Source organism: Apteryx mantelli, chromosome 3 (assembly GCF_036417845.1).
Source record: "Apteryx mantelli isolate bAptMan1 chromosome 3, bAptMan1.hap1, whole genome shotgun sequence".
In the NCBI taxonomy this organism is placed as follows: Eukaryota; Metazoa; Chordata; class Aves; order Apterygiformes; family Apterygidae; genus Apteryx; species Apteryx mantelli.
Window position 1 is genome coordinate 4,133,899 of NC_089980.1, and position 25,216 is coordinate 4,159,114.

Consider the following 25,216-nt stretch of genomic DNA (forward strand, 5'->3'; position numbering starts at 1 on the left):
CCTGAGACACAACAAGCTGGGGGGGGGGGGGGGTAAGAGAGAAAGGTAGGTCTTTCTTGCTTGTTTATTTAGATGTGCTTTTAGGTTTCTTGATTGTAAATGCCCCACACATTATGGAAGGTTCTTAATTCATGTATATAAGCACCACTAAAACCCTTCACAGTACTTCAGGTTTGCCATGAAGGTAAAGACCATACTATTAAGCCCTTGAGGCATATTACAAACCACTGCTGGAGAACAAGGACATGGAAAAAAAGAAAAATGCATCCACATACAGAGGACTACAAAAGAACCACCTACAACAATTACAGCTTGCTATACTGGATCAGGCAACTGACCCAATCAGTCTTTCATTCCTTTTCCTATAGCGACCAGTACCAGCTGCTTTAGATGGAGGCACACAAAACCTCTTGCCATAAACAGAAATGGAATAACACGTCAGAGTGAAATTCATTCTTAGTTTCCATTAGGTAGATGGCAATTTATGCCTTAGACCAAAAGGATCACATCTCTCTCCCAAAGTGTCATGCATTTCCATGTTTTGACATTTCTTTGAATGCTACTGAATGAAAGATAATTATGTATGATCCTTTTTAGGACCTCGACAGCTGTTGGGCTCAGTGTCATTTCACAGCAATGAGCATCTGGCTAAAGGTGCTAATGGGGCTTAAGAGCTCAGTTACAATTGAGCATCCTATTAAAATACATTTCCAAATTCCATGGTCAAGTGTTCTAGCCCTTTTTCTTTACTAAGGCTTAATACTCCAGGTTTCTTCAGACAGACAAGTGGATACAGTGGACTCTTCTGCAGCTTCAAGTATGCAGTTGGAGTAAAACCTGTAGTAGTAAAACAAGCACTGCATGATTCAGGTTTAACCTTTTTGCAAGAACAGATGTGGTATATTAAAGGCTGACTTCTTTCTGCATGAAGCAGCAAAATTCAGAGCTCAGTGTTTCCATCCTAGCTACTTTGCTCAATGGAACCCACCCTTTAACTGTTCAAGAAGCACACACACACACAAGATTTATATCAAGTCGTTACTTGAACATAATTCTAAGTGTTCTCTCAGTTACTATAGATCTGTGTATTTGACAATAAGACCTAAGATAAGCTGTGCTTCAGTTCACTAATTGAGACATGACTTGCTAGCTCAGAAACCAATCAGTTCTCATTGCTAGAGTCATTCTAAGTACACAAAGCTTTATTACACCTCGTTAAATACCCTCTAATTTGGAATGCTTCACTGTCCTATAGCACCTGTCAACATCTAAAGAATGTACATGGTGTGTGAACGGTAAGTACAATATTTTCAGCACCACTCTACACTGACTGCTTTGTTCCTCACTGGGTATTATTAACCCGTTCAACTCGCTGCACAATCTGCAGCCCCCCATTATTACTTTTCTAATAAAATAAAAAAACTCACAAGAAAAAGAAAGGCTCCATTAATAGGTAGAGCTGGAAAGACAGGACACCCTTTGATTAACATGCACAGTACATCCTGCAAGGCTGAAGGGCTTAAACAAGCAGCACTTACCAAGAATTAGAATAATATTTCAACTCTGCATTAAAACTGCCAGAGTCCAGAGAATTTGACAATTTAATCACTGTTATAGTTCTAAAAACATTTTACTATAATAATACCATAACACAGTAACTCAGAAAGCTGTTTGAAGGGCTACGTTGCACCATGGCCCCTCCTGAAGTTAAAGGTGCTCTCCCCAAGCAACGACTCCAACTAGGCTTTAACGTAAGGACTTTTCATTCTGGTACAAAAGTTGTCTGCCTATATGTTTCAGGCAGACAACACTAACTGCCCCTCCAAGCTCCTGATGACTCAGCAATCATCAGGAAGGCAAAGAGAAGGCAAATATCTTACAACTTGACCCAGTTATCATGAAAATAAATGAGCTTTTATGTTGGCTTCAGTACATGATGAAACAACCTCCTACTCACTACTTGAAAAATCTATTGTTTTCAAAGCATACATTTAAATAAACCAAAAAACCCCACAACGCATCAGATGCGTCCCACGTGGAACACCAGTAAAGTCAGGGGAGCCACACAAACGCTGGCTTGCAGAGTTGGTCAAGACGCTGACAACACCGGCACAGTGATGCACTACGTCAGCCTTCCGCCTCTGGAGGTCTGCGCTCAAATGCCAGTGAAGTTCTAATGGACGCTCAGAACAAGAGATAAGGCCATAAATCTCAAATTAACCAGCCAGCTGGCATAGCCGCCAATCTCCATTTCGTATTGGTTAAATGCTTGGAAGATAAGGGCACTACTCTCAGGTCTGAAGCGAGGGTTACTGACGGGACTGCGTCAATGCTTCTGTGCAACTGCAATATGCCTGGCCCTGGCCACAGACACTGGGGGAAGGGAGGAACTGGTTCAGCAACAGAAAAGACTAATTCACCCATAAATGAGTCACCCATAAAAGACTAATTAAACATATTTTTAAATCTCTTCCAAATAACTTGCCTGAACTAGGGGTATCTCCCATTCCCTCTATAGGAGCCCCATTCACCAAAAATTTTTTTTTTTTAAACTCTTCTGGCCTTCACACTGAAAGGTATTTGTGTTTAAAAGAACAGGAACACACTGAGGTGCTATTCAAAATGGATAAATCTGCATTCCACTCTCTACCTTTTGAAAGTTATTTCCGATATCCTTTGAAACATTACCTTTATTGGTGAGTCCCTCTTTGAGGGCCAATTAATCAGAAAGAAACTAGTCTCTAAATAATTTGTCTTCAATAAACTGCCCATCTTGTCCAGCCTTGAACCTGTCTAGCTCTGCTGTGCTTACCTTTGCACAAATTGAAAATGGTACCTCAAGAGGGCAAAAGCTCTTGCTTGTTATTCTATTCACCATCACTTCCCTCCTGCCTTATTAACGCACACAGTCATCACAGGCTAGCTAACAGAGACTTTGCTCTTAAAGATATGCGGCATACTGGTGATGATTTAAAGATAACATATCCCTTCTAGGAACCCCTTCCCTGCTCTGGCACTCACAGTGAAAGGGTCACTGCCTGCATCAAGGAAAGACTGAATTAGCATCAAGGCCTGACAGCCAAAATAAAGACACCTGTGCAGCAGAAGCAGCACTCTAAAGGGAAAAGTAAGGAAGCAGAGAAAAGAGATGAGAAGAAGGCTCTGTACAGGTAAACCCTAGGCAGGCTTATCCTCTTCTTTTTAAGTGCATAACAAGGTTCATGTTTTCAATCAGTGGTTCAAAATAACCTTGCTTTCGGACCTTCCCACAAAGTGTGTCATCTTGAATTTTACAAAGTATACGCTCCATTCCTTTAGCAAGTTATGAAAGAAAACAGTGAAGAACGACAGACGCCTGTGAAAGCTCAATTCTGATACAGCCTTCCTGAAAGGGCAAGAAGTACAGACAGTTACTGAGAAGATGCATCTCTAGACACATTTTCCAAACTGCTGTGGACCTACCTTATGGGAGTTTAATCAAGCCATGCTTCCCTAGCTTGCTAGGGGATATCGGGTGAGACAGGGCCAAAACCCTTCCTAGTTCAAGATAGTTACATTCCCTATCCCCCACTCTCCCCAGCGCCTGTTACTTTACAATACATAGGAGAGAGATTGTTTTGTATCATTCTTCTTAACAAGTTGACCTCAACTTATTTCCTCCTCACCACCTAGACATTTAAAACGTTTAGTTACTTGTTCCAGTATTTTTCCAGATATTATTATTAAATTGACAATTCCACAGTTTTCATTTTTTTCCCCCTCAAGACGGGAAAATCAGCATAGTCTCTCTTCCAAAACTTCACTCATCTTCTTTAAAGATATCAAAGAAGAGATTGAGATTCTCCTTAGAGAATTTACTATGAACTTTATCAGGCCTAGTTTACTTGGAGGAAAAAAAACAAAAAAACCCACTAGTTATTTTTCTCCTCTTTCCTTTCCTTTTTTTAAGTTTGAGGTCTTACTAGAATGGTTTTAGCCATCCAATCACCGTTCACTAAATGGACTAAGACGGAATCAAAAAGTAAAAATCCATCAATGAAAAATCCGGCATCACTTGTAGATGGCATTAAGTAGAAGAGTAGCCGTCATCTTCCTTGTGATAGTAAAATACTTGCAGAATGCTTTTGTCCTTTAAGCCCTCGGTTAGCTGTACTTTCCAACAGCCTTTCTCATTACATCCTCATGGGCTTCTACAGTACACAAGTGCAGAAATAGCACTGTGCACACATTTTCATGCATGTGGTTTCTTTTAAGTACGGTCTCAAAAACACCTCAGCTCACATTCTTCTTCTACACTCAGAGGAACTGGATCTCACTCCCACTTTATGGGAACTTCGCTGTTGATTTCCTAATCACCGAGGAGCTCACAACCTAAATGCACTGGTCTTTAACTGCACCGCCTACCCTTCTTCCACACCGGGCCCTTAAATGGCAGGGGGACAGGCTGCTTGGTGAGTGATATTTTTGTTTGTTTTGAAGAACACCACAGTAGGTAAGAAAATCCCACCCAGAATGCTCTCAGCTGACAACAAGCCTTCAACCCAAGACAGGTGTTATTCATGTACTGCTTGTCCTGCCTGCCCTAAAAGCATTAACAAAACCAAGGGGGTAGGTAAGGCTTCAGCTAAGCACTCAACACTTAAGCATTCAGAAGCCTTCACCAGGCACTTCCGAAATACTAGCACAGAAGCTGCAAGTGGTGAGTTCACGCAAAGTGTTACATACCATGTGTGGCTGTGGTTTAGTTGCAGTCCTGGAAGGGGGGGGACTGTTAAGCTGAATCCTTCCTATGCATTCCCACTTTAAAGTGTAGTGCAACCTCCTATCTCCCACCAAATAGCTACAGAGGGAAGCACATCTCTGCAGTCAGCACTGGCTGATTCCCACTCTGATCCTCAGCTGAACTTCTCAGGAACCAGAGTGCTGCAACATTCAGCCAGCTGGTTTAAACCAGACAAGCTTCTTTATGAACACACAGTCTTCCCATTAAGATTCACATACTTTTACTGGAAAGATGATCCAGCATATACTCAAACATTTAAAGCAGAACTAGTTTTGCCAGTGAAGTTAAAGAAATGCAAATGTAAAGTTCTCCCGTAAGCCCTCAGACATGAGCTTCTAGTCGTTTCATAGCTCTCATATTATAAGCCATGTTTTAGCTTGGCAAATTACCCCACAGAAAGGACTTTGTCAATAAATACAGCATGCTCTAATCACACACATACTCACATATCAGGCCTCAGTTCTCTTGCAGTCTGTAATGCCTGAACCCAATTTATGAGTCTGATGCAAATCCTATGGAATTCAACTGAAAGACTCCCATTGACATGGAAGTTTTAGACCTCTACACTTAAAATAATAAACCCCTGAAATAAATAGTAGATTAATTCACAGCGACAAGCAGAAATTCTATCAATCCTGTAGCCTTTGTTTATACAGCAGGTTACTCTTAAGAGTAAATAACACTGCATTAGGCTCTAAATGTCAGGTGTATATTGGGTGCCATCAGGAAAGCTCAATTTACACACAAAGTATTGTGCACTGCTGCGAATGGCAAGCGAATTATTTTCATTTCAGTCATATGAGAAGTAACATGTAAGCAAGCCTACACAGACACGTGACATCATTTCACTATTTGAGCAGCAGCATATGAGCTATTTCCACTGAAATTAACTCAGTCACATTATTACCGATTTTTGCTCTCTGAAGTCACATTGCACTTTCCTCTTTTTACTCAAAGCAGTAGGCTCTTATCTTATTTTCCTTATAAGCAGCAACGCATTTATAGCAGAATTTTTCAAAATTTAAGCCGAGTCTCCATTTAAGCCAACAAATACTTTTGCTCAAGAGAGACAGCATTGCATTTGTTCTGTACACGAGTCCTCGCACCTCCAGCAGCGCATACAGGGTTAGTCAGCACTTTTATTTCTAGTCATTAATAACCTCAGCAGGAAGCAAAAAGCACATCTGAAAGCCTTCTGATATCTTCCTTTCACACAAAAGTCAAAGCCCAGAATCAAACAAAAGACTTCTAAAATAGAAAATTTACAATCAACTGCTTAGAATAAAAAACACTTAGACTGCAAATCCTGAACACACATTAATTTATATTTTTTGCACCCACATATTTGTGTCAGAGTTAAAGACTGTCATGTATTATTTGAGACTGCATAAGTGTTCACTGTAAAATGTTTTTACCACTGCTATTTTCCACCTAATTGCAGCCATCTTCCTATCCCAAATAGCCCTGTGCTCATTAACCAGAACATTTTAAGAGGGATTCCAGCAAAAGATCATTAACTGCTACAACACACCTTGAATCTGGTTAGAGCCTTTAAAATGAAATATGTTTTCAACTAACAAGCACCAAGCCAAACGGAGCTTTCAGACCCCACTTCTGGGACTCCACAGCTTGAGGGCGCCCGTTCCACAAAAGACAACGGACCAAAGACAACTTCTCATGTCCCTCATGGGAGCTTAAAAGATGCACGAGGCCCAAACAACGAATGCATATACCAGATCCTGTAATGCGGACTATAGCTACACACCGCATTTCTGAAACCATCACAACATTATATTGCTTAAGAGTTTGACTAAAGCCTGCAGAGATTCCATCTCTGTTCCCTGTATATTTACATACAAAATTTTGGTAGAGATAACTGCACATGACTGAATACATTGCTTCCCTGTGGTCATGCAAGTGCTACCAAGACCAGAACTCAGGGTAAATAGGAGCTATTAGTTATGGATGGAAGATTTCATTTCAACAGAAACAGCTGGGCTGTCTGCAAACATGCTTTCCAAGAAAGAACAACAATTTCAGGTGGACAGTATAGTACTTCTCAGAGCAAGGTCTCATATGCAGAGGAATACCTTCTCCTCTCAGACCTGATTTGGAGTCCACATAAGGCAATGGAGGCCATTCCATCTCATCCAAAGGGAGATGGGCCAGGCCTCTACTGAGCCGGGTAAGTTCCAATTACATGATTAAAATATATTATTTCTACAGAAGAGTCAAAAGATGTTACTCTTCACTATTTACCATTTATCAACACAAAAACTTCATTCTTGCTGGTCAAACAAATGACAGTCACAGAAGTACTGCTGCAACACTGGAAATGCCCTGCAAAATAATCAAACGGCCACGCAGTCAGCCTACTAGCTGAATATATTCTGAATTTTAAAGCAAACTAGGTTTTCACCAACATGATATAATAGACTTACTACTTGATTTGGGGATAAGATTCAAAAATAGCATCCTTTTACATTGCTCATCTGAGTTTAAGGCCAGGTTTCCACGCCACTTTCTTACCTATGTTTGCACAATTTTAGCATTTCTTGCCGCAGACGCAAAATTGGCATTTTTGTTACAAGCTCAGCGTACAGCTCCCAGTCTGTACTCAGTTGGCAGGTTCATGTATACAGGAACACACAAAACATGCCAATTAAGGTTTACAGATTACATTTGCAGTGATGGTAAATTATATTGGTCAGCACTTCTAGCACTTTTGTGCAACTTCTTCCCTAAAAGGCCGGGGGGGGGGGGGGGGAAGGTAGGAGAGCAGCAGTTGAGCCTAGCTGTGAGGATGTGAAGACAAAGTCTTTTCCTCAAGTTTTTAAGGGTTATTGCTTACAGCAAAGCTCACAAGAGTTTGACATTTGACCAAAATGAGACAAAAAGTCAGAAGTCAACTCACAGCTAACATCTACCTCGTGCTTCTTTCGAATTACATAAACATAAGAGAGGCTTGACAATTTATCCGTGTGCAAATTCCTCTGCAAAAGTGATTAACACAAAGGGTGGGACAGGCGATGCTCTGATTCAAGTCGATAAACAGACTCCCAAATCACTGGCTCCCCTCTCCAGCTCCCTGTTACCTGAGTCACAGCTGCGGCTATTTGAGATGCCCTGCACAAAGCGGGTCAGTCACCTCAGGTTTAAAGTAACAACTGCTGTCGTCCCACTGTTAAAAACAGGACAAAAAAGAACTATTTGGATTGAAAACACCAGAAAGCCCACCGGGCTGGGAGCAGAAAACCTGTATCCTTGTCTGTGAATGAGTTTGAAAAATGCATACTTAAGGCCTTAAATCACCTTTCTACGTAACCAGTGAATACATTCGTGAACATCATGGGCAAAAGTAAGAAGTCTCTAGGAAGTGTGTTTCCATACTACATGCTACTTACAAGTCAGTGTTGTTCCCTTATTTTAACTGAACTGAATGGAGAAAGAAATACAGCATTTAAAGGAAGTTTTGCAAGGTCAACTTTTAGAACTTACTTATTTGCATCTTCACATAGTTTTCATACATTCACCTTATTAATTACCTGTTTTAAAATTTAATTTGAAGTCTCCACACTTACCGCTTTGGGGTTCATCAGCCCTGTGGAATACGCACATGTCACTGAAAGTAATCTGGACTTACACCTACAAAGCAGGTTATCTCAGCTGAAGGCATTCTGCAAGTTCTTCATCAAAGATGAACGGACTGATGCGAGACAGCAACATGATAAATGCTGAGGACAGCACCCGGCAGAGAGCTCACTGTCTCCATCTCACAAGCAGATCCAGCAACAAGCAGTCAGCTCCAGCGATGGCAGAAAGACTTCTCGCAGCTGCTTATAAAACGGCAACACATGAACTCCCTCCGAGACAAGTTACTATGGCAAAATCCTCACTTTCTTCTGAGCTCTGTTTCAAATCTACATACAAAGAACTGAGAAATGAGTTTTCAGCTATAAATAAGATGCTGACTTCTTTTATGAAAAGATCTCAGAGCATGTAGAAGAAAAGAGCAGACTACAGAAATTTTGCTAAGTCTACAAAAAGTTATTTCAACAACAGAAAATGTTTATTTGAATTTTGTTTTTAATTATTTCATTTACTCTATTCCAATCCATATTCATTTCAATAATATTGTCATAACCACTTGTCTCCCAAAATACCAAGATACTTACATTGTGCCTATCTTAAAAAAAAAAAAAGTTAATTGCAATCAGTGGGGATATCAGCTCCTTAAAGCTAGGCATGTGTATTGGGTATCTTCCTAAAGGGCAGCAATAACAACAAATATCCCTTAGGATCTTAACTTTTAATTTGTTATAATTAAATACATGCAAAAATCAAGGCTTTGGAAAGCTTTAGGAGTATCAGATTCACTTATATTGAGCCTAGCTCTTCATCTGGCATCTTCTCCAGAGTTTATGGAAAAGTATTCCATCAAGAAAGAGGAAATGTTAAAATCTTCAAAGCTATAGACAGACTAGCTTAGAAAGGTGGAAATGAAATTGGAGACATTCACCTCCATTCTGCTGACTCAAATACAGACAGCATAAGAAACACACATAACTCCTCCCTAGCTGATACCTGATGTAAACATAAGTCTACAGAGGGACAGTTTATGTCTACCAACCACCGGGCAGAATCAAGTCCAAAAGTTGCTTCTTGATACCTTACACAAGCACTCAAGATGAACTTTTTCCTCCACTTTTTCATCAATCCACCCAAAACCTGGCAGAAGGACAACTGGGTACACCCCGATTATTTATCAAGTCAGTTAATACTAACATCAGACTTGTTACCTTTCATTTCACATAAAATATTATTCTTTTTCCAAAAGTGTTGATACAGAACTGAAACTGCCTTAGTAATTTTGAAAAACGAGCTCTCACTAAATATATTGACCCACCTTTCATTCCATTGTATATACTTCTGTGGTGAGGTGACAGGTCATCTGCTACTTGTCTCCTGAGGGGACCTTCTCTGCTGCCTCCACTGAGATGTTTGAGATGCTCTGGGCTCCCTCCAAAATGTTGTTTGAGGTGCTCAGGGCTCGTACCCCTCACTTTGTGCAGATGTTCTGGGCTTCCGCTTGGTGTGTGCTTTTGAAGATGATCTGGGCTGCCACTGATGTGCTTTTGATGCTCAGGGCTACTGCCAGGCCTGTGCTTTTGAAAGCGTTCAGGGCTACTACTCAAAATGTGCTTTGGGAGAGTTTCTGGACTGCTGCTGCTGTGCTTTTGTTGCTCAGGTGCTTTGACAAGGGTTTTGTGATGTTCTGGACTTGGTCCTTTCAGGTGATGATCAGGACTGCCAGAACCCCTAGGCTTCTGGAGATGCTCGGGGCTGATACTCCTGTGTTTCAGGTGCTCAGGGCTTCCTTCACCCCTGGTTTTTTGAAGGTGTTCTGGACTAGTACTTGGATGATGTTTATGATGGTCTGCACTGTCTGGACTTCCAGTGCTAGAAGTACTACTCCCATCACCAACATCTCTTATGGATGTGCTTGTTGCAGTTAACTGGCACAGGCTGAATTGGCTGTCAACAGAGCTCCGGCTGCCTGCTCCACCAGCCTTCTCCTCATCCAGCAACACACACAATTCTTTTAGCTCCAGCTTTTCTTTAACCACTTCTTCTTGCCTCACTTCCAATTCTTTCAGCTTCTGTAGGTATGAGGCAACCTCTTTGTGCATAACGCTAGCACTGTGCCTGCCCAGTCTCTGCCACTCATGGGATGCTTTCTGGATGATGACAGGCAGAAAGGCAAGAAGATAACAAAGGTCTCTCAGTTCCTGGTTATCTTCTTGCAGCTTCTGATTGATAGCCTTTAAAAGAAAGATAAGCATGAGAGAAGAGTGTCCAAAAAAATTAACATTATACCATTAGCATTGTACAAGTCAGTGAACAGCACTGCTACAAACCATCAGCTAAGCACTCAAGTAAGGCATGAACAACTGTGTGTGTAGATCTGGCATATTATAACTGCACCATGTTTCATACTAACAGAACACCTGTCCAGTACAAAACTGGATATGCAGAGCTAATTTGGAAAGGTTCAATGACTAACTTCCAATATGGTATGAAAATTTCAGGTGTTTAATTAATGCCCAAAGGAAAAATAAAAAAACAAAAGCACAATGAGAAATCCAGATGATCATACTCTCTCATGATGTTCTCACTCCCTCAAAAATACTCACTTGTAAAGTTATTGCTAAGTAAAACCAGAAAGTACATCAGAAATGGTAATCTTGCTCAGATGATTAACAACATTTATATTCTCTGTTCCCTAAAGCATATTCACATATAAAACGAACTTTTTAGAGATTTAAAATATTTGGGGTTTGTTTGATTCTGCTTCAGATTTGCATAAAAGAATCTTGTCTGTTCTCACTTAATCAGAATTGGTTCAATCACTCTGAAATGAAATAATCTGCTTTAATAGATTTTTCACTTCTAACAAAACAAAGCAGTACATGTTCCCAGGGCCCTTCTCTAACTGAAGAGCAGTAATGCTCTGAAGAAAAAACGTTCAGGCTCTTACTGTAGCAGAATAATACAGCAAAGAAAACATTTTCAGTATTTCGCCACCCTACTTTTACTAAACTGGCTTGTAACCATATTTGTCTTCTCTGGTCTAAATATTCTTCCCTTATGTCTGGTATTACAAGCTTAGTCTTACGGAAAGTCTTGTGTGAATGTTGACTAATTGGTTTCTATATGTCCACTCCCTGTTGACTCCTCGAACTAACTGAGCATTTAGCTTGTGAATATTGAATCGATATTGACTCCCTGGTCAGGACTGATTCAATACTTCCAAGCTCATTGGTTAATTAGCGGTGAAAGTCTTGGATGAATGTTGAATAAATATTGGCCCTGGAAGATGGTGTCTCCTGGTGTTTCCTCCTCCCCAAAACCACTTTTGCGCCAGAAACTATCTCAGACGTGAGGTTCAGCCTGGTGCATGCCAGCCTCCCTGCCCTTGGGGTACTCGCAGATGGACCCCCCCCCCTTCGGGGAGGGTCCACACACCCTCCCTCCCCCCCATCCCACCGCCTCCCCCCACCCCAAAAAGGGCCCCCTCAGCCTCCCCTTTGGGGCTGGAAACAGCCAAACTTGCCTCTGTTTCCAAGTCCCCAAAACGCAGCACTTAGTCTGTGGTTTCAGCCACAGAAACAGCCAAGTGAGCCTCCATTTGTGGCCCCCAAAACACAGGGCTTAGCCTCTCTTTTGGACCCCCAAAATGCAGGACTCATTCACCTGTTCTTGTGCTTGAAAACAGGGACTAAGCTGCCCTCGGTGGCCTCAAAACACAGCACTGGCCTCTGTTTTTAGTGCCCAAAACAGCTGACCTCGCCTCCGTCGCCAAGTCCCAGAAACATGCGACTCCTTAGTCTCTGTTTCTGGACCTGACAACATACGACTTGGTCTCCGCTTTGAGGATTAGAAACAGCCACCTCAGCCTCCCTTTCAGGCCCCCAAACACAGCCCTTAGTTGCTGTTTGCAACCACAGAGCAGCCAACTAAAAGCCCCTGTTTCGGGCCCCTAAAGGCAGGCCTGAGCCTCCCTCTCCACCCCACAAAACAGCCCCCGAAGCCTGTTTCTGACCCCAAACCCAGGGCTTCAGCCCTGCTGCTGAGCTCAGAAACACAGGCCTGCGGCACCCGCTTGAACGCGGAGCCTGGGGCCCCCAAAACGCAGCATTCGGCCCCTCCCGGCAGAGCTGGAAGCAGCGACCTCGCCTCCCTCCTCCAGCCCCCAAAGCCCCCCGCGGCCGCTGCTCCGGGGCCCAAACCCCCGGGAATGAGGCCGTGCTTCCAGCCCCGGGAGCAGCCGGGCTCCCCCAGCCCGTGTCCGGCCCCGCAGCCCCGCACGCGGCCCGTGTCGCCCCCGCCCGCCCCTGCCCCGGCCGTGTGCGGGGCCCGGCGCAGCAGCCCCAGCCCGGGCGGCCCCGGGCGGCTCTGGGCCCTGCTCGGGAGCTGCGCCGGGGCGGCCCCGCGGCGAGGGCGGCGGAGGGCAGCGGAGCGGAGGGCAGCGGAGGCCCCGGCCCCGGGTGCGGGGCAGCCCGGGCGGGCGGGCGGGCGGGCGGGGGGGGCGCCGGGCTCCGGCCCTTCGCGCTTTAGCCCCCGGCCCGGCGCGGCGGGACACGAGCCGCGGCCGCAGCGGGAGGAAGCAGGGCCCGGCTCCGGCCGCCGCAGCCCGGCAGCCCCAGCCGCGCTCGCAGCCCCGGCCCCGGCTCCCCCCGCCCGGCCCCGCGGCCGAGCCCCCCCGCTCCTCACCTGGGGCCGCCGCCGCCGCCCGCCCGGCCCCGAGCGCCCGCGCCGTGACGGAGCCACAGAGGCAGCGAGCGCGCCGCCCGCCGCAGCCCGCGCACGCGCCCTGCCGCCCGCCCCGCCCCCGGGCCCACCCCCAGTGCCCCGCCCCGCCCCCTCTCCCCTGGTCCCGCCCCCGCCCCCAGCCCCGCTCCCTCCCGGCCCCCCGCCTCCCGCTCCCCTGGCCCCGCCCCCAGGCCCCGCCCCAAGCCCCCAGCCCCCAGCCCCTCTCCCTCCCCGCCCCGCCCCCGTCGCCACGCGTGTCACGAGCGCGCCGTTCTCGGCCGGGCCGCGCGCGCTGGGCGACGTCCCGGCAGCGCGGGGGCGATCGGCGGGTGCCGCTGCCCCGCCGCGGGCCCGGGCCCCGGCCCCGGCCTCAGCCCCGGCGCTGCGCTGCGCCCCCCGCGCCCGCCATCCCCATCCCGGGCTGCAGCCGCGCCGGCCCCGGAGGTGGCGCGGGGACCCCGCGCTCGGCTCGGCTCGGCTCGGCTCTGCCTGCCGCGGGCGGCGCGGGGGCCGGGGCCAGCTGAGGGCGGCGCGGGGGCGGGCGCGGGCCGGGGCGGGTCGCTCCGTGTTGGCTGCAGCCCGGTGACGGGCGGCGGCGCGGGGCATCGTCGCCCCCCTCCCCCCCCCCAACCCCGCCGGGACGGAGCCGCGCGGGGCTTCGCGGGGCGCCCGGGGCCGCGGCGGATCTGCCCCAAGCGCCGCCGTGCGCGGGGTCCCGCGTGGCGGCGCCGCAGCGCGCAAAGGGGCCGCTCGTGCCCCGCGTGACCGGCGCGGCGCGGCTCTGCCCGAGGCGGCACGTGGCGGCCGTGGCCCCTGCGGGCGCCGTTGCTGGCGGCGTTGTCCCAAATCGGGGCTTCGTCGCCCGGGCTGCAACGAGTCCATCCGCCCACGGAGCCGAGACGTGGGTTCATTTCGCGGCTGCGCGCGGTCGGCGCCGGGGGTGAATCCCCAAAGGCAGCAGCCAGGCTGCTCGGCATCGCTCCGGCCGGACGGGTTTTCTCGGCCAGAAGCTGCCTCTTGTCCTGCCCCGGTACAGGACGGGTTCAGTTAGTTGCGGGCTGCTTCCGCTGCGCTTCTCACTTCCGCACGCCCGGTGGGGAAGGGGCTCCCACGGCTGGGGGTCTTCAGCCTGGTGGGGGTGAGTTTTAGCACTATAATGGTGTTTGTTATAATGAAGAAAGTTCACTCTCGGTTACAGCTGGCTGTTGTTTTTTCCTGACTGATTCGATATAGCCATGTTCCCAGGTGCTGTCCTTGAAGCTAGGAAGCAAGGAAGGTAGTGGTGTCCCCCCGGGGTCAGTACTGGGTCCAGTCTTGTTCAACCTCTTCATCAGTGACCTGGATGAAGGCACAGAGTGCACCCTCAGCAAGTTTGCTGACAACACCAAACTGGGAGGAGTGGCCGATGCACCAGAGGGCTGTGCTGCCATTCAGAGGGACCTGGACAGGCTGGAGAGGTGGGCGGAGAGGAACCTCCTGAAGTTCAGCAAAGGCAGGTGCAGGGTCCTGCACCTGGGGAGGAATAACCCCCTGCACCAGTCCAGGTTGGGGGTTGACCTGCTGGAAAGCAGCTCTGCGGAGAAGGAGCTGGGAGTGCTGGTGGACACCAAGTTGACCATGAGGCAGCAATGTGCCCTTGTGGCCAAGAAGGCCAATGGTATCCTGGGGTGCATCAGGAAGAGTGTTGCCAGCAGGTGGAGGGAGGTGATGCTCCCCCTCTCCTCAGCCCTGGTGAGGCCACATCTGGAGTCCTGCGTCCAGTTCTGGGCTCCCCAGTACAAGAGGGATGTGGCACTACTGGAGCGAGTCCAGCAAAGGGCTGCAAAGGTGATTAGGGGACTGGAGCATCTCTCTTATGAGGAAAGGCTGCGAGAGCTGGGCCTGTTCAGCCTGGAGAAGAGAAGGCTGAGAGGAGATCTTATCAACGTGTACAAGTATCTGAAGGGAGGGTGTCAAGGGGATGGGGCCAGACTCTTTTCAGTGGTGCCCAGCAACAGCACAAGAGGCAACGGGCACAAACTGAAACACAGGCAGGTCCATCTGAACATGAGGAGAAACTTCTTCCCTGTGAGGGTGGCAGGGCACTGGCACAGGTTGCCCAGAGAGGTTGTGGAGTCTCCTTCTCTGGAGATACTCAAAAGCCGCCTGGACGCGATCCTGTGCAATGTGCTCTAGGTGACCCTGCCTGAGCAGGGGGGTTGAACTAGATGGTCTTCTCCTGAGGTCCCTTCCAACCTCAACCATTCTGTGATTCTGCGATTCTGTGCTATGTGAGAGCGTCGGGACCTCCTCCTTGCTGGGAGAGAGCACCAAAGCCACCAGGAGCACTAAGGGAAATGTACAGCACCAGGAGAGCTCTGATTGCTTCAGGCGGTGCACAAGGCTCAGCGAGGCTAGAAATGTTCGTGCTAAGGCCAAACGTACAGAGGGAGCGGTGCCAGCAAGAAAGCAGGAGAACGAAACGCAGCTTGACGGGTGATGGGAGCTGGGGCACAGGCTTGGCGCCGGAGCCCCCACGCCTCTCCACAGCTGCCCCCGGGCCAGCTGCCGAAGCGCAGAGCTGGGGCTGGAGCAAAGCGGCTGCAGGGGGGGCGGGCAGGAGAGCAGGGAGCGAGGCTGCAGCAGGCGCTGGCGCGGAGCTGCAGAGCAGCGAGGCGAGCGCAGGGGCCCGAGCGTGCGGGCAGAGAGCCGGGCTGCCGCCGAGGGGCTCCTCGAGGGCGGCAGCAGCAGCAGCAGCAGCAGCAACCGCGGCCGCCAGCAGGCCCGGGCTGCCCGCACAGGGCGGCGCCGGCGCGCGGAGGGAGCGCGGGCCGCGGCGGGGGTGCGCGGCCCCTGGCGCCCCGCGGAGGCGCGCGGAGGGCGCCCGTGAGCTCACAGAGGGGCCCCGCGTTGCGCTGCGCTGCGCTGTGTTGCGCTGCGTTGCGCTGCGGCGTGTTGCGGCGTGTTGTTGCGCTGCGCCCGGCAGACGCCGCTCCGCGCGCGCGTTGCTCGAGGGCGCCGGCGGGGGGCGGCTGCTGGCGACGGGCAGCATGGTGCGAGCGCGGGGGGCGTCCGCCCCCGGCCGCCGCCTGCTGCTGCTGCTCGGCCTCCTGGCGGCCCTGCGTGCCCGGGACAGCCGGGCTGCTCCGCGGGCAGCGCCGGGCCCAGGTAGGGCGGGCGGCGACGGAGGCACCGCCGCCCCCGCACGGCGCGGCGCGGCAGCCTGGGGGCCGCGGGGCCGGCTGGCGAGCGGCCGGGGCGGCTGCGGCCGGGGCGGCGGGAGGCGGCTGCCGGGCTGCGGGGCCGCGGCGGCGGCGGCGGCGTCGGGGGCCGGGAGCGGCTCCGCGAGGCTCGTGGGGCCGCGGGGAGGCTGGGGGCGCTGGGGGCGCTGCGCGGGGCAGCGCCGGCGCCGGGAGCTGTCCGTGGAGCAGCGCCTGGCGCTGTGTGGCGGCAGCTGCTGTCCCCGCGCGTGGCTTCAGCGGTGCCTGGGGGCGATGGCGATGGCGGCGCTTGGCCGGGTGCCAGCGGTGAGCCTCACGGACGGGCTGGAGGCGAGTCGTCGGGGGATCTTCCCTGGAAGGGCTGGAAGCACGGATGTCCTCGCGCCGCTTTGGCCTTCAGCGGGCCGGCGGGCTCTTGTGCCCACGCGGTGTAAATGAGCCTTCCTGCGCTGCGGTGCTGAGGCTTCCCCGTTTGTAGAGTCCTGGCTTCCTCGGTGGGCGTTTGAGAGCTCCCCGGAAGAAGGCACCGAGGGGCCCCGTGTGTTTGTGCCGGGGGCGCTTGGGGGCTGTCGTATAGCGCCTGGACAGAGGGTTTGGAGAGCTGCCAGGTCGCAGCCAACAGGTGCCCCTGGCCCCTCTGCAGTTGTGAGGCTCTCGACCTGCCTGTGTGACCTGGGGAAGGCTTCCGAGATCTGCGCTGGCTGCTGTGGCTCACAAAGCGCTGTTGGCGAGTGCCCCTGAGCCAGTGGCTGCTGCAAAGCCCGGGGGCATGATGGGGTTGAGTTTACAGCTTGTGTGAACTCCAGGGCGTCCCTTCCCCCAGCAGCTCTGTGCCTGCTGACATTTATGCCCATACGGTGCCAGTGCAGACACCCGCTAGGTGTCTGCAAGGTGCACAGGAGCAGAAGTATGGCGTAATTATATGTTCCCCGTCATTCACCACCCTTCAAATCAGCAGTCGTCTATGGAAATACTTAATGAGAACTGTTCCCGTCTCGGCTTGGTTACAGATGCAGCTGTAGTGGGCGCTTATCCAGCTTCTCAGCTGCATCCTGTTGCTGAGCCTCGGGGTCTTCCCAGGGGTACGTAGTCCATTTTTACTTCCCTGAAAGAAGAAGAACTTACTTTGTACTATTCTGTTGACATGAAATTGTACTTCATACTTGCTCTTCAGGTCGTCCAAGGGCTTTAGAGCCGCGGGGGCGCCCCAGGGGTAAGTTGTGAGCATTTCTTTACTTTGAGAGCTGCCAGGTGCCAGGCCAAAGGTCATCTCTGCCCCTCCACAGCTTTGAGACTCTCGACCTGCATATATGTCCCATGTCATGACGTGACCCCCCCCCCTTCCATTCATTACACCTGCTTTGTGAAGAAGCTGGTAGCAGCTTGTAAGGAAAACTGGCCACCTATGTGTTGGCTTTCTGCTCTGCCTGTAGGTAATGGTTATCCAGATTTTCAGCTGTACCCTCTTCCCGAGCCTCGGGAGGATCCGCGGGGTAGGTAGTCAAGATGCATTCACTTCACAGAAGAAGCTTTTCCGTTTCCAACTTTTCTTGGTGTGGAGTGTAACTGAATAAGTGCTTGGCTGCTGCTCGCACAGACGGAAGAGCAGAGTGGGACTCGGGAGGCCTTCAGAGATGTGCCTCGGGGTGCTTTGCCTTGCAGAGCCTTTGTGCTGCTTCCAAAGCCTGCTGCAAAGCCAGCGGGCTTGTTGGGGTTGAGTTTACAGCTTGTGTGAACTGCAGGGTGTGCTTTCCCGCGGCAGCTCTGTGCCTGCTTAGATTGGTACCCATACGGTGCCTGGGCACGCACGTGGTGAGCGTCTGCAAGATGCTCGTGAGTGGAAGGGCAAGACAAGTGCCTAGCTGTGATTCTGTGTTCCCCGCCGTCATTCACTACCATTCAAATCTGAAGAAGCATATGGAAATCTGTGTAATGGGAGTTGTTCCTATGTGTGTTTGGTTACAGGTGTGGGCATAGGCGATGGACATTTGTCTTCTCCTCTGGACCCTGGATTGGAACCTGGAGGTGAGTAGTCAGCAGACAGTCAGTTGAACAAATAGGCCTTTCTTTTCTCACTCTGTAGCGCCCTCCTGAGGAAGCCAAAGTCTGCAGCACACATCCCCTGACCAAAGGGCAGCAGAACAACTAGGGGTAACGCTGGTTCGGTCTTCCACCGGCCCGCGGGCTCCTGTGCGTGAGCAATGTAAATGATCCTTGTTGTCCTCCGGTTCTACAGCTTGCCTGCTGGTAAAGTTCTGGTTTCCCTGGTGTGTGTTAGAGACCTCCGCAGAAGGAAGCACCGAGGGGCCGGGTGTTTGTCCTGGGGGTGCTTGGGGGCTGTTGGGTAGCGCCTTGAAGGAGGATTTGGAGAGGTGCCAGGTCCCAGCCAACAAGTCCCCCTGGCCCTCCTGCAGCTGGGAGACTCTCGACCTACATGTGTGTCCCCCATTCCCCTTCCGGAAGTTCACGGCAAGTCACTTCTGCGGAAGTATGTGGCACCACGTGATGAAAACTTGTCTTGTCTGTGTTTGCTTACAGGCGTTCCTGCAGGCAGTGGCCTTCCAGCTGCTCAGCTGGATCCCATCTCTGAGCCTGAGGGGCATGCGAGGAGTAAGCGGTGGAGATTTATTCACTTCCTGGAATGAGCATTTTGTTTGAGAGTTTTATTCATGGGCTGTGTAGCTTAATTCCTTGGCCGAGGCTCATGCCTGCAGAGGAGCAGAGTGGGCTTTGGGAGGGCTTCAGAGATGTACGGTGGGTGTTCTGCCTGGCTCCTCCAGCCTTGTGCTTCTTGCAGCGCCTACAGCGAAGGCAGCAGGTTTTTGGGGTTGAGGTTACAGCTTATGTGAACTCCAGGGCATCCTTTCCCCGCATGCTCAGATTTGTAGCCACATGGTGCCTTTGCAGGTACCCGATAAGTGTTTGCAGAAGACTCAGGAGTGGAAGGGCGGGACAAGTGCCTTGGTCTAATGATACATTCCATGCTCATTGACTCCCATTCAAATCTGAAGCAGCCTACGGAAAGAGCTCTGCTCGTCTCTTTGGTTACAGATGTGGCCGTAGAGGATGTCTCTGCAGCTTCTCAGCTGGATGCAGGTTTAGAGACTCTGGGGAATCGTGCAGGTGGGTCGTGACTATTCTCCTACTGTTTTGGTTTACTTGAAAGAAGCAGCATTTCTTTGTGCATGTCTCGTTCATGTGAAATTCAGCTTAATCCTTTCTGTTTAGGTCCTTGGCGAAGAAAGTACAAGGCCCAAACAGGAAAGCCTTCTCAGAGATCTTCTGAAGTCCTCCAGGAAATCTTGAAGGACTTGGAGAGAGCAGCTGGTGGGTAGATTTCACTGTGTGTTAAGCGCAATCATTGTAAACCCGAGGTTTTAGAAACAGGAATGGATAAGCTGTAGCTTACGCAGGAGAAAGGGATTGAGCAGAGCCTTGCCGCAGTGACGCACCATTTCACACCTTGCAGGCGCTGGCAAGCTGCAGAGCTTGTTCGGGGTCTCTTCTACGAGCGTGTTCTTCACCATGTTTGTGAAAGCGCCCTGGATATAGAGCGGCAAGAGCTTGGGGCTCAGTGCACTCTATGTGACTGCTGTGCGTACTGTGTGGTGGATTTGGCGTGATGAGCCTTATTGAATGCTTTCCTTCGAAGAGAGCAGGAAAAAGCTGTAGCCGGTTCAGCTGGGAAAAAGGCCTTCTGAGAAACAAGGCTCATCGTGCCAAATCTCTCTTGCCAAGTCTCAAAAAGGCACCAAGTGGAATGGGAACAAGAGGATCACATGCAATTGTCTCGTCTCCCCACCCAAACAGCCGGTGTTGCTGCCCGTATTGGTTATCTGGAAGATTTTGTGCGCTTTGATTTTTCTCTACAAAGGACACATTGTTTGGGCTAGTGACCGGGTGCCCGCCCTGAAATGCCAGGTTTTGTTTCTGAGGTTTTTCCTGAAGCCTTTTGAAAAGTATTGCCTCCTGAAGATACCGTGAGGAAGTGGATGAGGAACAGTTCCTTCTAATCAAGCTGTCTTGCTTTCTTTCCAAAGAGAATCATCAGGAGACCCTGGAGAAGGAGACCTTTCCGGCAGTCCCTGATGAAGAAGGAGAGGCAATTCAAGCAGCGGGCATGCCAGGTACTTGCTGTCCATCGTCATCTGGTGTAGGAACTCCAAATCCCTGTGTGTCTGCAGGCTCTTCCCCGGGGGCCCACTACTGCACAGCATGTCAGCAACCAAATGTTCAAGTACGAGGGCGCCGGAAGTGTTCTGAAACAAGCCAGGAGCGGCTTTCTGAAGATGACTTTTGTCTCTGGCGTGTGGAGATGATTGCAATTAGTGTGCCCGAGATGTGCATAGCAACCTTTGTGGGTCCTGTTAGACAGCCTCACTTCCCCCTCCCCAAGCAGCTCCCAGGGATTTCGGGGCTTTGCCATTTGGGGAACGAGGCAGTTTTAACCACATTGAGTGCAGGTTCCACAGGCTCCACAACTCTTAATCGACTCGACCTCCTGCCGTGTCTGCATCTCAGAACTTGCAGGGAGTCCCCAGAGGCCCTAGGCACAGAAGGAGCACAGAGTGGGATGCCTGCTGTGAAAGGAGGTCCCGAGCGATGCCCTGATTCAGCGGTCGGGCAGGGGTTTGGAGGGAAGCTCGTCCGTCCTTCTGCATGCTGTGTGCCTGAGCAGTGCTGAGGCTTTACCTCTCTCTGATTCTTGACAGGGCTTCCAAGAGTGTCACGGCCCGGGGAAGCCCTCCACGACAGGAAATACTCCTTTTTTCCAAAGCACCGAGGTACTGAGCAGTCTTGCAGGGATGCCTAAGTGAGAGAGTTGTTCTGAAGATGTGGAGCACACAAGTGGTGTTTGGAAGAGCGGAGGGCGGAGGAAGGGGAGGTGGTGCCTGTGTTGGAGAAAAGGCAAAGGGAGAGAGCCAGGTTCAGGTGTCTCCTTTGCTGCCGGCCGCCCCAGAGGAGCCGGCCCTGGCTGCTGGGCTGGGGAGCACAGCCAGCACCATTTCAGCTGGAGCCGGCCCACGGTGTAGCCAGGAATACCGGTGTCACGGGCTATGGAAGCCAGAGCCCAAGAGAGCCTGACTCTTTCCCCTTGGGGCAAGTGTGCCGCCCGGGGAGGGAAGAGTCGGAGTGGCACTCCCTGGACCCGGGATGGCTTTTGTCCACGTCACTCAAAGGAGTTATTGGTAAAGCAGATGAGCACCGCCGAGTGCTCTCCGCCTGGCCTAATGAGTCTTGTTCAGTGGGACGACTTGTCCCAAAGGGTCAGAGCATGCCTCCGTGCAGCAGCACTTTTGAGCCTCAGAAAGGCGAGAGAGCACCAAAGGAATTGTGGGATGTAAAGGATCGCCAGAAAGGGGGAGCAAACCCATCCAATTGGGAGAACTGGATTATGGCCATCGCAGAACGTAAGCAAGGCTGAGAGGCTAAAGAGCGACTCCAAAGCGTGCTCATTTGCAGTGACTTGGGCACTTTGCTGCTACTGAAACCAAGGAAGCGTTGCAGTCCCCGAGATTTCACTCCTTCAGAGATGCTAAGAAAGGGGAAAAAGGAAATTTCCTGGGAATGTCAAACACATTGTGAGATTATCAGCAGTTCAGAACACAGTAACATATGGCCTTATGTAATTTCCTCCAGGTTTGGCGAGTGAGAGAAGCGCAGCTGCTGCAGAGCCAAAAGACGTGTGGAAGCATCGCGCGATAGGCACTGCAGCAGCCTTGGGGATCCTTGTGGCTGGAGCAGTGTTGTGCTGCCTAGTTATTTTGCTGCGGAGGAAGAGGAAACGGTGCGTGTGCTTTTTTCCCCTAAAATTCTGTATTAGACGGCTGCTATTAGTACGGAAGAGTTTACAGATGTAGTCTTCAGGAGGGCAAAGTTAGCTGTTGACGGCGCTCTCCTGAGATTTCTGGTGTAAGATTTTCTATTTGGCCCCTTAGTTCGTAGCAATGAGTATTCTTTGCTGAAAGCCATTCCTGCTGTTGCCAGTATTACCTAATACTGACGCTGTTGCTAAAAGAGAAGACGCAGGCACAGACGAAGGCAAAGCCAAGTCAGGAAGAGAAACAAAGAAGGGCGAGATTGCCATAGAAAGTAAGAACTGCAATAGCTACAGTCCACTATGAGGGAATTTGGCGACAGAAATCACCTTGTTATCTAATGCCATTAATTCCAAATGTGCTGCTCAGCCTAGCTGTCATTGCAGCAGAAGTTGTGATCTGGTTTCCTTGGGGATGCCCTGGGTAGTCGCTGTCAGTCAAATATTACAAGTTGAGTATTGGTCTTTGTCAGGCGCGCTGAGAAGTAAGACTAGGCAGTTCTCCTAGATTCTGGCATACTGTGCAGTACTTCAGTCCCCGCTGTTTCTCAGAGTTCGATCCCCCTCCCAGCGTGTGCAGAGAAGGCAGGTCAATGTGGTACAGGCCAAGAAGAACTTGAGAGGCCGCTAGGCTTGGGTGGCCGGTGCAGGGGAGCAAAACCTGCGCTGTGTGGGTGCAAGTGTGCCCTGTTTTCTACGTGTAGCTTTCGGTACCCCACAGCTCCTACTCGGAGGCAGGGTGCCAGGCACCACGGGGGCTGCACGCCGCTCCGCCGGCACCCTCGCATCAGCTGTGGCCTGGCCCAGCCAGGCGGCCGATGGGGCCCGGAGCAGCAGCCCTCGGAGCCCGTCCACACCGCGGGGCTGCTGCGCCCCGGCAGCTCCAGGCTCTCCTGCGCCCTGGGACCCACAGCCTGCGTGTCCTGAACAGCCACCTCTCCCCGCAGGAACCTCCGCGCAGCCCAGAGATCCGGCGCAGACGCCAGCGGCCGCCTCTCACGCCGGGACAACTGGTCCCCCACCCCGGCGCCCGGGAGACCTGGACCCAACGCCAGCGGCCGCCCCTCGCCCCCGGAAAACCGCCCCGGCCGCCCCAGAGAAGGGGACCCGCCACGCGCGGGCAGCCGCCCACCCCGGCCGCCCCGGCCGCCCCCGCCGCGGCCCTCGCGGCCCCCCAGCACTGCGCCGGCACCTGGGCACCAGCAGCCAACGGCCGCGGCCCAGATGCAGCCGTGGGCGAAGCAGCAGCTGCCACCCGCTGTGCCCGGTGCCGTCCAGCCCCCTGCAAAACCGCCTCCCCGGCCCCCCGGCCCCCCGCCTGTGCTTCCCTGCTGCTGCACTGGAAGCAGCTGGAGCCGGTCGAAACCTGGGGGCATTTAGGTCCGGTCGTGGAGGCAGCCAACGATTATATCATAATATCTATAAACTGCCCAGCCGGCAGCAGTCAGGACCCAGGAGGCACAGGCCTGCAGCCCCTCTTGCCCTTCAGCTCCAGCCAAGGGGCTGCGGGAGCTCTCCCCAGGAGGGAGCGCAGCTCAGGGGGTAGGGAGCGTGGGAAGACTCACTTCAAGAGCTCGCTCCTGATCTCCGCTGAAATGCTAGTGTGGACGTATGCGTAGGGAGAGCGCCCAGTGACCTTCAGACATGACAGAGGCTGGCCAGGGAGGTCCTGCCTGGGAAATTCATGGTGGGGCTGAGCCAGAATATAGTCCAGGCAGACAGAAGCTAAATCGCCAACCTCTAGCAGTTCTTCTGAACGTGCAAATGACAATTTATTCTGGGCTCTCAATTCTTAAAGAATTGAGCACAATTTTTCACAGGCAGGAAAAATGCCATATTTGGAGCCAGAGGGCAAACTGCTCCCAAACTTGAAGTCCTTGCATCAATAGCTTGGGATCAGTACAGCCTCCAACAACAGCCACCAGCATCTTCTGACCTTAGCACTTCTGACCTGTTTTCCCTCAAACTTGCATGTGAACTGAACTCTTTTGGCAATGCAGCACTTCATCCAGGGTAGCTATATCCTGGCAAAGCTGTAGGCACTAGAGAAATGGATCTTATGGTGGAAACTGCTGGAGAGAAGCGCTGGGAAATGCTGTGCACGTGCTGAAAAGGTACAGAGTCGCCATTATAGCTGCTGTAAATAACCTGTACCTACTGTACTGTTACAAGCTGAAAGGAAAATATGGGTGAGTTATCGCAGCAAAAAAACACCATTCGGGGGCTTTTGTTTGAATTCACTCCCTGCTACGGATGACTTTTACACTTGTCCCAGCTTCTTTTTTAAGCAACCAACTGGGTGGATAAAGTGTACCTCAAATGTAATGTAATACTGCATTTGAGGAATGAAATGGACCATTTCTGATGCCCGAACGTGACGCTGATGCAGCACCCCAGCAAGCTCTGTAAAAAATTCAAAGAGATGGTATGTTAAAGACCAAAAGGACAGTGATAGCCATCAAACCAGCTTGGCAATGGCTTTTTTTTTTTTTTTGCCAAACGGAGTACCCCACAAAACAGCCACTAAACTTGGATGGTAACTGCAATACTGGCTGGTAACGCAAGACCAAAGAACTTTGTGCAATGAACTTCTTGAAAACAGAGCCAAAGAGGATGCTGGCTGTGTGATCAGACAGCGCTGAAAACCTGCGGAGCATCACAAGAGAAGAAGACCCTTGCAGTCCCCCAAGAGACCAAAATACAGTGAATGCTGCATGCACTCTTTGGTAGAAAGTCTAAGACTACAGATCCGCAGTTGCTTCTTCTTTCACTCTCCTCAGATCTCTTGCAATGAGCCTTCAAAGACAGAGGTAGCATAATCTGCATTACTTAATTACACTGAGACCAAAATGGAGGATGGCTGTGACGGGACCGGGCAGTTCATGACTCAGGTGTTCCAGGCTCCGTTCCTCATGCCACCACAGAGACACAGGGGCAAGTCATCCTGACAGCCTCAGCTGCTCACCTGTAGAAGAGGGTATCTCTGTTGCAGAAGGGTAGGCTCAAGAAAACCAGCAATGGCATAATTCTCCAGTATGTGCATATTCAACGTTCTGGAACTAGGCGGTTGTCTGGGGAGAGGAAGACCTCTCTCTCGGCAGC